We start from the raw sequence: 12,301 nt of genomic DNA, 5'->3' as shown, positions 1-12,301 counted from the left end.
TGGTGGCAGGGTGGTGGTGGTGGTGGCGATGGTGGTAAGATCTTCAACGAGGGGATTATCCAGTATGATAGCATTCTCTCAGTTGCTACTCCGCCAACCTTGAATGAATGAAACACCAAAAGGGTGTAGAATAGTGAAGAGCTACAGAAGGAAATGCCTCTGTAACAGACCGAAGTGACTCTACAAGTGACTCGAAGTGCCTCTGGAACAGCCGGAAGCAGGAGCTGCGAGGCACCAGGAGTGTGGTTTTACCGCAGCGATGTCAAAAAGACGACGCAGACGGATGCCGAGGGGGCATTACGTAAGATAATCAAGGCCGTGCAGAGCAGGCAAGCAGATGCTGCGGGATTCTAACAAACTGTAATCGCACCGTTATATAAGGGGGGGAGGGGGTGGAGGGAATAAAATAAAAGTGGGTGGCTCCAGGGATACTTTTAAAGAACATGAAAAGAAGTGGATATTAAGTTGTGCTGAATATGTTAATGAGCAGATGGAATATAACACCTCAGGGAAAACCAGTGGGGTAGTAGGGTTGTTTTATTTTGATGTTGGGGATCTAATAGCAGCATGCAGAGAGGATGTATTGATTGTTTTGTTGCCTTGAAGGAGGTTTATTGGCCCGTTTACCTGCGCAGTGGCACAGGTAAGACAATCACGGTGACACAGGTTGGCGCGCTGCGCTTTGAACCGGGCGACCCGAGTTGGATCGTCAGCATCAGCGTCTCGTGATATCAGGGGCAGCTGTGTATCCCCACCCTCTCCCCGCCACGTTCGCCAACCTTCACTGACCAGTGTGGTGAAGTATGTTCAACAGTCAAAGCCCCTCACGGCTCGCAAGGCACGGGGAGGCTGTCATCTAGCAGTGGAGTGACAAAGTTGTCGAAGTTAATGTAGCAACCTCTCCAGTTCCCACATTGGTTCTACGTATTGCCCCGATTCTGGGTTGCAAGTGGACTTTGAAAGCAGCGATATCGTCTTGTATTTAATCTCCTTATAATTTTTTTTGATCAGATTTAAAAAATATCTTTTCAGTACATATGTATCCGTTCCACTGCAAACTCGCTGGGTACTGGCAAAATTTAACTTTACGTGTCACCTATACACATCGATTGATCAGCCTAAATGTTACATTGGCATATAATTTGAATAAATAGTAAATCATCCATCGTCACGAACATGGTTTGAAATATATATTGTGTATTTTTTGCGAGTGTAACAATCCATTTTAATCGATTATTTTGTTGCGTTATTCTACGACTAGTTTGATGCACTGAGGCTGGACATGGTATAGAGTCTCGAGGTGAGCTTGCGGTAAACGAAATTGACGGCAAAAAGTTATGGAAGAGGCTCAAGGACTTTCATCGAAGATGTCAGTGAGGAGGAGAAACATAATCGGGGTGCCGATTATTTTTGAGGACTGTGGAAAGTGGTCAGGAGACATATTGCATTTGCAGTGCAGCTCTCTGATTTTTGATGGGACTACAAGAACCACTTCTGCAGACGGGGGTCAATGTTATGGTTAAGGCCGATCGGTGTTCGAGGCAGGCCTAATCGAGCCCGTACACTGTGTGGTTGGCTATGTACAGTGCCAATGAAGTTAAACATACAGCTATAGATTAACAATGTCACGTGGAAAGCGCGTCTCACTGTTGAGTGTAAGCGCTTGAGGAGGGGGAGGAGAGGGGAGGAGGAGGGGGGAGGAGCAGGGGTGAGGAGATTAGAAGTTTAATAGCAGCATCAGGCGCAGAACGAGGACGTCTGGTACAGGACGCGGTATGGAAACAATACAGGCAGACATTGTCAGGACGATAAATGTGGCTCACAAGCTCAGGACGGAGTTGGGTTGGGATTACAAAAAGTCAAACCATTGGAGTGGCCGCCTGGAACTGAGACACCAAGGGGAAAACATTAAGCCAGATGATTGGTGGATGCTAGCGGAACTTATTTTTGTATATTCCTTGGTTCTTTCGGTAAAGTCACGTAGATATGAAAATAATAATAAAAATAAAGTGAACACAAAATCAAATAAAAAACAAAAACCACAACGATTCGATCGCAACATAAGCGGTCGTCACCAAGGAAAAGGGGGTTAAGCCTATAAAGACCGTGGCATTGCATCTTGTCGGCTGCGAGGATGACAATATCATCCCTCTTTTTCAATTGAGATAACTCAAAACGCTCATCCTTACTGATGTTGCTGACTGGTATCTTAGCGCTTTTGAGGGTTGCAGCGATTTCAGATCTTGCCACGTCTGCAGCGATGTGTCCCAAACTCTTAAGGGCTACATCGACCTGGGCAATAATGTCATCGCTGGTATGTGTTTGGGGGTGACTGCGAAGCACAAACTCAGTAATCACTGGAAGGACATTAATAACCATTTCAAGTCATAACTGGCTGTAATGTTTCCATTTTAGACCTGGCAGCCCTTTATTGGTGGAAGCCCACCACCGGGACCATCACTGCCCACGACTACCATCACCTCTAGCAGCAACCTCCACCGTCAACAGTGTGAGTGTGTAAAGCGAGGTGCATTGATAATCTGGTTGGCCCTTTAATCGGTGGAAACCCACCTCCAGCGCCGCCGTTGCCCTCTATTTACCACCACTCACATTCACATCAGCTGCCCCGCCCATGCTGCTGACACACTTGGGCTACGCCCATTTTAAACCTTTATAAACAGTTTGCCTTTAGAGGCTAACCCCCTTTTTAAATCCTTTATATTAAGTTCGCGTGCTTGCTTGCTTGCTTAGGACCGTGCAAATCTTTCGGTCGTTTTTTAACCCACTTCCCGTGATCCAATCGAGCTGACATTTTCCACACAGACTCGTTGTGCCAGACAATTATTGTTCGTGAAAAAAAAATTCCCAAAATTTTACACTTTTTAGGCAAAAAAAAATATTTTACATATATTCAAATAGAACGCATTCATGGCTTTGGCTGAACGTCAGAGTGTAAGAGCCCAGAGCGTAACCTCTCCACAGGCCGTGGTGGAGTAGCGCAGTTGGTAGCGCCCTCGCTTCCCATGCCAAAGGTCGCGGGATCGATCCCCGCGTCCTCCACAGGCGAATATATTTTTAAATCCTTTATATTAAGTTCGCCGCCACGCATATAAAGGATTTATAGTGAAAAACTTTGTTTTTACGGGTTTACTTGTTCCTGATGACGATCGCTTATGTTGCGATCAAAACGTCGTGGTTTTTGTTTTTCATTACATTTTTATTGTTTTTATTCACTTTATTTTTATTATTTATTTTTCTATGTACGTGACTTTACCGAAAGAACCAAAGAATATGAATTCCTGCAGTCACTAAAGTTTTAAGTCAAATTTATTTCTGTACGGAGAACTTCTTTCTGCGAGGAGAACCTCGTTGGTACCGTAAGTAGCCAACCGTGATAATAGGAGGGGCGGCGGAAGGACAACAAACTAAGCACAAAAAGCGAAAACCATTTAATGTGTGTGGTATAATAATTATTTATGGCTCCATCTAAAAAGATTGACAACCCCCCCTCCCCCCCACCTCTACTCCCCACGCCTCTCAGGAAGTTTCGAGATCTGCCTCTGAGCCAGATAGTGAACACAGCACGAGATGGGTCAGGATTATACTTCACAAAAGCTGTGGGAAGCGACAAAAATATTTTTTGTGAGGTTGTGGTGGCACCAGTGGCATTATCGTGATGAACTCTTGAACTTCACGCGCTGCATAGACAAACATGATCCCGGCGACACCAGCCAGAATTATACCCCCCATGCATAACCCTCGCTCGATACCATCAACCCCGTTGCGAACTTTTGTTTCACGCGAAATAATGAGCAACGTCACTTTGCTTTTCGTTCTCGCCGAAAAAAAGACATCGTTTGAGCAGAAAACGTTTTGACACAAGAATACGCACGCACGATATTGCAGACCTTCGTGTCAGCTGGACGAGCAACGCAATGACGGTACGCAAGCGTCAATACCGCTTCGCTAAGCTCCCCGCAGAAACGATCGGAGGAAAATTTTAATTATTAAATTAAATTTTTATTATGACATTGTTACGGGTGCTTCCGAAGGCCTGCGGGGTTTGAGGGCACGTGGAAGCTGACGGTTATTGAGCAATCGCTTAACAGCTGCTAATGGCTTAGAACTGACCAACATTCTCCTTGGCCAGATGTTTCCCAAGCGTGCGGAAGTTATTGGAAAACGCGCAACGCCAATTCTGAGAAGAGACCACCGTGCGATGGCCGTTTGAGTTTTATTTTTCTACTAACGTAAGCGGCTTCGTGTCAAGAGGCCAAACGCGGGATTTTAGTTCGAGGAGAAGGGAGGAGAGAACTCTGTAGGGAAGGGACTGGTATACCCATCACAATGGGTTTTTTGTTTGTTCTAGAATTAAATTCACAACAATAATTGTATTTCGGTAAAGTCACGTAGGTAAAAAATTTAAATTAATAAAATGTAAAATAAAAATAAAATAAAAATCACGACGTTTCGGAGGCAACACAAGCTTCCGTCTTTTTATTAATTTATATTTTTTTACCTACGTGACTTTACTGAAAAAAAACCTAAGAATATGAATCCTTGCAGTCACGAAAGCTTCAAATCTAGAATTGTATTTCGTTCATTATAGGCAGGAAAGGGGGCTGGAATAGGATGCTCAGTGTAGTGTATAAGGACGGTTGCACGAGCCCCATGTGTCACGGTGTCCGTCCCCTGGCGAAAGTCTATAAATCTCTCACCCAAGCCCACAGACACACACACACCCGATGCTCAAAGCCCCTCCAGAGCTGCAGCACGATCTTCCTTGTTATTGGGCAGCGATGACTGAGTTTATAAAGCTCCCTGTGCTATTGACCGACCGCCAAACCTTTATGAATTCAGAGTGGCCATTATCCATTAACTTCTGCATCACTCTTTGCAAACGCAGGGGACGGCTCGGGGTTACAGCATATATTCATACATTTTGTAATGAGAACATAATAACGAGATCACGCGATAAGCCCAGGGCTGCTCCAGATTAATGAGTGAGATACAGAAGCCTCTGACACGGACAGCAGCAGGAGCACCCTCAACCACCGAGCGGGCCAAAACGGCGGCCACAACTTTCACCGCAGGCTGGCGTAGCCCTGTCCCAAAGGTCGAGTGGGAGGTCAATCCCTTCCCCAGGGTCCGGTGTCTTGCCCGGGGGAGACGATTTAGCCGCAGCCTCAAAACTCTCCACTGCCAAGGGTCCATCTCGAATCAGCCTCGAAAATGCGCGGTGGAGTAACTTTTAATAGGAAACGCCTCGAATCACTTTCCGGCGGTGAAACCTCGTTCGGGTCAACAAACCCAGAAAACATTTTTGCGCCTGGCACGCCGCAAGTCTACCAGCAATCTGATGCCATATTTCGCGAGATATTGAGCCCTACTCCAAGTACGTATTTATATCCAGACAACATTCGTAAAGCTGCCGATTGACATCCGAGGTTTAGGTGAAAACCATACCCCCCGCGCTACTATTACTGGGCATACGAAGTCTCCACCACTGGTTCCCCCCAAACTCTATGGATCTGTCTTTTCCAGCCTGACAGGTTTTGTGAAATGTGAGTTGAGAATGTTGAATCACAACACAGACCCAATCGTTAAGAAGCTGCTTCGATTCGGTATCTATGGGACCCTTTTTGCCAGTATCAAGACGATGAAAAATTAATACTGGACGTGCTAAGATGTTCAAACACCAAATAGACACCCACTATCACAAGTCTGCATGAACCAGACATCATGCTTGTGGGAAAACATTCAAACACGCTTTGATAATATATGGATTGTCCTTGAAACTGATTGGCCTACACCAGAGGCAGCCTCCTTTTCGTTAGACCAGAGAACGCTAAAAAGGTGCGGGAATTACAGAATAGGTGCTGGGCCTCCTTCAGATTTACTCGGCCTTAAATCAGTTCTTGGTGCATTGTGTAACTTCAGCCACTGCACCCCCCCCTCATTGTGTGTCGTGCCAGCCTTCAGCACTTGCCCCGACAGCCCGTGTAGGCTACACGGGGGATCTTTGTCAGCTGTGCGGATAGGCATGCGTGCTCGAATATAGATCTACCATGTTAAGAAGCCACAGGCATCGGTCCGCTTAAGTGAGCAGCGGGTCGGCGATCATCTCCGTTGCTTTTGGGGCAGTGCCCGACTGATGGACTGATGGTTTTTGTTTTTTACCTGCAGATTCATATATAGGGATCAAGAAAAGTGGAATTGTCTGTAAGTGTAGGGGACTTGCTGTTGCGGTGAACACGTGGAAAAGTCGGTCTGGGGCTTTTTTTTTATCCAGCCCTCAATCCGGTTCTAGATTCCAATAAAAATGGTGAGTTTTTCCATGCAGGCGACAAATCAAATAAATAGGCAAGAGTAAACTTTTGACTCTTAAGATAGAAATCACCCAAATTGGTGAGTCAGTCGGCCAGTCAGATCGAGTGTGGGGTGGGGAAAGTGGGGGTTACTCCCACCTCTTACAAGACACCGGCCTCGTGGTTCATTTGCTCTTCGAGATTGTTTAGAGCCTTCTCACTTCTGCACTTATTAGGAATCTGCTGGAGCTACGCACTTTTAAAGCTACATTCAAAACTATTTTCTTGAGAGAGCTGCTTCATTGTGGTTAGTGTGTTGTACGTCTCCAACACCTTCGATTAGCACGGTTGGCTACGTACGGTGCGAAAGTTCAACATTCAACATACATTCGTTATCACAATTCTGCTATTGTGATATTGATAAGCCCAGTGAAAGACAAGTCCAACAAGGGAAGAACACTAGGCATTCTCCAGGTTTCCTCCTTCCTCCCAGAATAGCAATGGATTGGCATTACCATGAGATTACCATGAGATTACCATGAGATTACCATGAGATTACCATGAGATTACCATGAGATTACCATGAGATTACCATGAGATTACCAGGAGATTACCATGAGATTACCATGAGATTACCATGAGATTACCATGAGATTACCATGAGATTACCATGAGATTACCATGAGATTACCATGAGATTACCATGAGATTACCATGAGATTACCATGAGATTACCATGAGATTACCATGTAACCTTTACTGCAACTCAATAAGTCATCGCCACATTCTTTGGCAAATTTGGCACAATACATTTCCCATGCACATCACGTTGCCCGATGACCTGCAGATATAATGTTTCTTGATAGCAACGTATGACATGCCTTCTCAATTCATTTAACTTGGAGAGTGACCTTTTCTGGCCCAAGAATATTCAGCGTATGCTAAGCCTTAATTGTCATTCTTACCCTATCAGTCTCTGCAATGTTTCATACCCTCAGATGCAAGATGCTATCCGTTAATGGCAACATTTGTTTGCCCCCCCCCCCTGACACCAGGGTTGTGCCACGTCAGGTTTGACATTATTCTGCAGACCCGTAGCCAGGCTGTTATCAGAAGCCGAGATCTTAACTCTTGTCAGCTGGCTGAGCAGACTGCACGAGGCTAAAGCAACATTCGATAACATTGTAATCAGATGCTTAAAAACGGTTGAATGGATTTCATAGCATATTTATGTTGACAAGGAAAGTCTTACTTGTAAACAAGATTCTGGAAACGAACAATGAATCTTCACTTAAAGCTGTCGTGACGGCAGGAATTCATATTATTTGCGTCTTTCGGTAAAGTCACGTAGATGGGTTCAAATTAATAAAAAATAAAATAAACAAAAAACTACGACGCTTCGATCGCAACGCAAGCGGTCGTCATCAGGCGGAGAGAAAATGGCGGTACGCCTCTAAATGCAACTGCTTATAGAGGTTCAAAAGTTGGCGTAGCCCAAGTGTCAGAACGGAGTGGGCGGGGCACAAGAGTCTAGGCCAGCAGTGGATAAAGCATCCTATAGAGAACAGAATGGGCGGGGCACAAGAGTCTAGGCCAGCAGTGGATTTTGTAAAAAAAAAAAACATTCGGCTGTCGTTGTTTTTTGTTGTGGTCGACGATGGCGATATGAGTGGATGGAAATGACCGCGACGACCCACCGAGACTCAAGCGTGACTTATTATTAAGAGACGCTATTATTATTACTACGAGACCATCTTCACTAATGCAGTCTTAAGATAATTTATTTACGTTCTTAGAGACAGCAGTGCAATGAAGAAGACAAAACAATCGTAATTTGCGAGACAGAATATGCATATCAAAAGAATTACCTGGTTCACTGATTGGCTGACCCAATAGTACTGACGAAAGGGGGTCGGTCACACATTGCCTGCTCCTCGCACCAACATTTAGAAACTGAGATGAGACGCCATTTGACTGCGTTCCTGCCTCGGTTGACGAGACTGAGACGATAACTACAACTGAAAATGCTGACAAAATGAACACCGGGTTTTGGCCGTGTGCTTTTTGACTGTCCAAATTTGCTTCGTGCTCAGGTGAAAGTGACCCTGCTGCTGCTGTCGTTGTTACCGACAGCAGTGAAGAAGGATGATACAAGTTGCCCGCACGTGCGCAGTGCAAGGATCAAACGAGGGTCGTGTGTAGACAACAGAGGTCGCAACCGGGTACCCGATACCCGTACCCAGCCGGGTACGGGTAGCCGTTGGCGACCCTGGTGCGGCCGGGTACGGGTATGGAATCAAAACCCGTTTGCGACCTCTGGTAGACAAGCAACACACTCAGTCACGATCAATCCACTGCTGGATGAAGGCCTCCCTACCCATGGGTTTGCTTGACCATACTCCAGCATGCTGGTTGGTGAATGGGAGGTCCAGAACTAGATCAGATATCGATTGCCACCGATGTCAGCCGTGCTCGGAATTAAACTCGGGTAACTGGCTTCAAAGTAAAGTCTGTTAACCGCTCTCAAAGACAGACAAATATCCCCCAGGACCTACGAAGGCCGGTACGGTACACGAGGGGGAGGGTAGCCAGCACCGCGCTCGATCGCCTTTGTCTCCCCAGTGGCAATGTTTACACATCGCACCAGGTACTCATTTGAGGCTGAGTCGACCTAAGGGAGGCCCGTGACCGGTTCAGGTGTTCATCACTGTTGTTCGCTGCGAGCGGGAATCGAACTGGGGGTTGCCAGGTTTGTAGCGCAGCGTGCTAACCACTCCAGCACCACACCAAAACATTGAATGTATAAAATAATAATAGATTTAGTTTCATCACACTGCATAATGGCAGGCCGAGAAGGTCCATGAAAATAATGCAGTTTATATACATATCAGCACATAAATCTAATTTATTTTACCAAGAGGAATGAATTATATATGCTTCCGTTTGTATTCTGTTTAGACAATATGGAAATTATTTGAATAAAACAGAAACACGCTGATGAGAATGCAATTGCTGATGTTGTTTTAGAATTAAATTAGCCTCCAGCAATAGGATTATTTTTTGTATGCCATTGCAAATGAATACCAATGAATAAGTTGAAATGGACTACTTCCCCTCCCTTACAGTGGCTAAAACCAACACCGAAACAAGTTGCATTCGGGAGTTAAGATTAATAACATTATCAACCGCACCTCAATTGAGACAGATCTACCTTTTAAAAATATATATATCTTTCAGGCATGAACTTCTTCCTGAAAGTGTTCATCTTCATCAACCATGGTCAACCCGCTGATGGATGAAGGCATCCCGAAGCCACCGTCCATCTCTCACGATCCTGCAATATAATCGGCCACCTGGCAATGGGCCTATTCCGACGCTCCGTTAAACCGGTGATCGCTTCCCACGCACGTTGCTTTCCTTGGCAGCCACTCGTCATTATCGGTGTCCATCAGCCACCAGCATCCCTTCCCGCGATGACGTGTACTCTGCAGGCCACCTACTTCCAGTAATGACTTGAATAAGCTTCGCACGTTCTCTAATTCACGGGTTCCCCTTGTCTGGCCTCTCACTGCAATGCCCAACGTGCGTGCCCCTCCAAGCTGCTGTGCGCACTTTCCAGTCGCATTTGTGTTCGTGGCCGTGCCGCCCCAACGATACGTCGCAGCACGTGGGACCAGCAGTACGACGTCTAACGCTATTTCAGCGTCCAAAGAATACAATGTGAATTACAAGCAAAACTAAATCAAGGCACGATGACATCGGGGAGTAGGTATTAAGTATACTCTTGTTACGTTAAAATAACGAATTGTTTATCGTAAAATTAAGCCCTTAAAACATACATCAGACAAAGTGGTGCATATACTGCACATTGGTGTGTTTACATAAGGCCACGGTATGGTTAACACTAAACAATAAATAAATGGTGGCGATCTCGATTGCATTTGAGTGAAAGTCGGCAGCAAGGGTTAGGGAATTACAAATGCTGAGGGCAGCAGCATGGCAGCCAATGCTGCTTGTGCTGCCATGGGCAAGAAGTTCACCTGGTGACGCAGGGGACACGGGGACACGGGGACACGGGGGACACGGGGACACGGGGGACACGGGGGACACGGGGACACGGGGGACACGGGGACACGGGGGACACGGGGACACGGGGACACGGGGGACACGGGGGACACGGGGGACACGGGGACACGGGGGACACGGGGGCACGGGGACACGGGGGACACGGGGGACACGGGGGACACGGGGACACGGGGACACGGGGGACACGGGGGACACGGGGGACACGGGGGACACGGGGACACGGGGACACGGGGACACGGGGACACGGGGGACACGGGGACACGGGGGACACGGGGGCACGGAGGCACGCGGGAGACTAAACTGAACTCTTGAACAATTTTTTTTATTTCGCCAGGTAAGGCCCACTGGAGCTGTCGAGATTTTTTTTCAGCAGCGACCTGGATATCACAAAGGATAGCTCAACAACGTGGCTTCTCATCGCGTTGGCATTCATAGCAGCCAAACCAACCTAAACGCGTGACGTTGATTCCAACCGTGGGGGGAAAAACCGGAGGACCCGAAGTAAAATCCACACGGCCACGAGCAGGGAGGGAGAGAGACACGCAAACTCCAAGTGTACAAACGCCAGGGTCGGGATCGAACCCACGACCTCCTGCACACCAGGCGAGTCAGTTAACATCTTGTCACCGTGACAACCTGCGGGTAAGACGTGAGTCACCGGTCGCTCTCTCGAGGGGTGCTGTGATGTGAGGCTTTCCGTGATGTGAGCCCGCTTACAAGTTTGAGTGAGGAGCAAATGTTGCACCAGCTAGGGGGTTGATTGCGTGTTTGTTTTTTCAATTCATGACCATCTCAATTTTTATTTTGATATTTTGCTTCAAAGGACAATTTATTACCTTGATCGTTTTGGCACCGTTGGTTTTCGCGCCCCGTGCCGACAAGCACATTATTATCTGAAGACGCTCTCAGCGTGTCGCCAGTAAATGAATTGCGACAATTTTAATGAAGCCTGCAAGTAATTTATGTTCCAGGGCGATTGGTCGTGCGATTCAAATGATTGCCCAAGGGTGGGTTAAAATAAGAGTGCATTAAAAGCAGAGCTGCTACGGAAAGACATCTTGCCATCCCTGGGGAAGGCTGCAAAGCTGTTACAAACTCGTGGCTGAAATATATTGCAGAGGAAATAATAATGCCTGGTTCTCGAAAACACATTTCTGTTGAACTCAGAACGTTCCAATTTATCATATAAATCAATCAATGTAATGCATTTATGTAAAAATGGGAACTTAGAAAAAACACTTGAACACAGAATTTCATTAAAAAAATATATCTAACAAGTACCATCTGTGTATCAGTGAACAATCACTCCATACCACCTTATTCTAACAAGTACCATCTGTGTAGCAGTGAACGCTCACTCCATACCACCTTATTCTAACAAGTACCATCTGTGTAGCAGTGAGCACTCACTCCATACCACCTTATTCTAACAAGTACCATCTGTGTATCAGTGAACACTCACTCCATACCACCTTATTATAACAAGTACCATCTGTGTAGCAGTGAACACTCACTCCATACCACCTTATTCTAACAAGTACCATCTGTGTATCAGTGAACACTCACTCCATACCACCTTATTCTAACAAGTACCATCTGTGTATCAGTGAACACTCACTCCATACCACCTTATTCTAACAAGTTCCATCTGTGTAGAAGTGAACACTCACTCCATACCACCTTATTCTAACAAGTACCATCTGTGTATCAGTGAACACTCACTCCATACCACCTTATTCTAACAAGTACCATCTGTGTATCACTGTGCACTCACTCCATACCACCTTATTCTAACAAGTACCATCTGTGTAGCAGTGTGCACTCACTCCATACCACCTTATTCTAACAAGTACCATCTGTGTAGCAGTGAGCACTCAGTCCATACCACCTTATTCTAACAAGTACCA

The 12,301-nt window shown here is 46.2% G+C and overlaps 1 protein-coding gene across 2 annotated transcripts in view; it reads right to left on the bottom strand.

The window, feature by feature from the left end:
• Positions 1 to 12,301, bottom strand: part of DTD1 (D-aminoacyl-tRNA deacylase 1) — a 93,734-nt gene that overhangs the window by 55,266 nt on the left and 26,167 nt on the right. The window lies entirely within an intron of this gene.

The sequence above is a fragment of the Lethenteron reissneri genome, chromosome 11 (genome assembly GCF_015708825.2).
Source record: "Lethenteron reissneri isolate LAM-NWPU_2019-01 chromosome 11, ASM1570882v1, whole genome shotgun sequence".
Classification (NCBI taxonomy): Eukaryota; Metazoa; Chordata; class Hyperoartia; order Petromyzontiformes; family Petromyzontidae; genus Lethenteron; species Lethenteron reissneri.
This window is presented reverse-complemented; position numbering and strand designations above follow the sequence as displayed.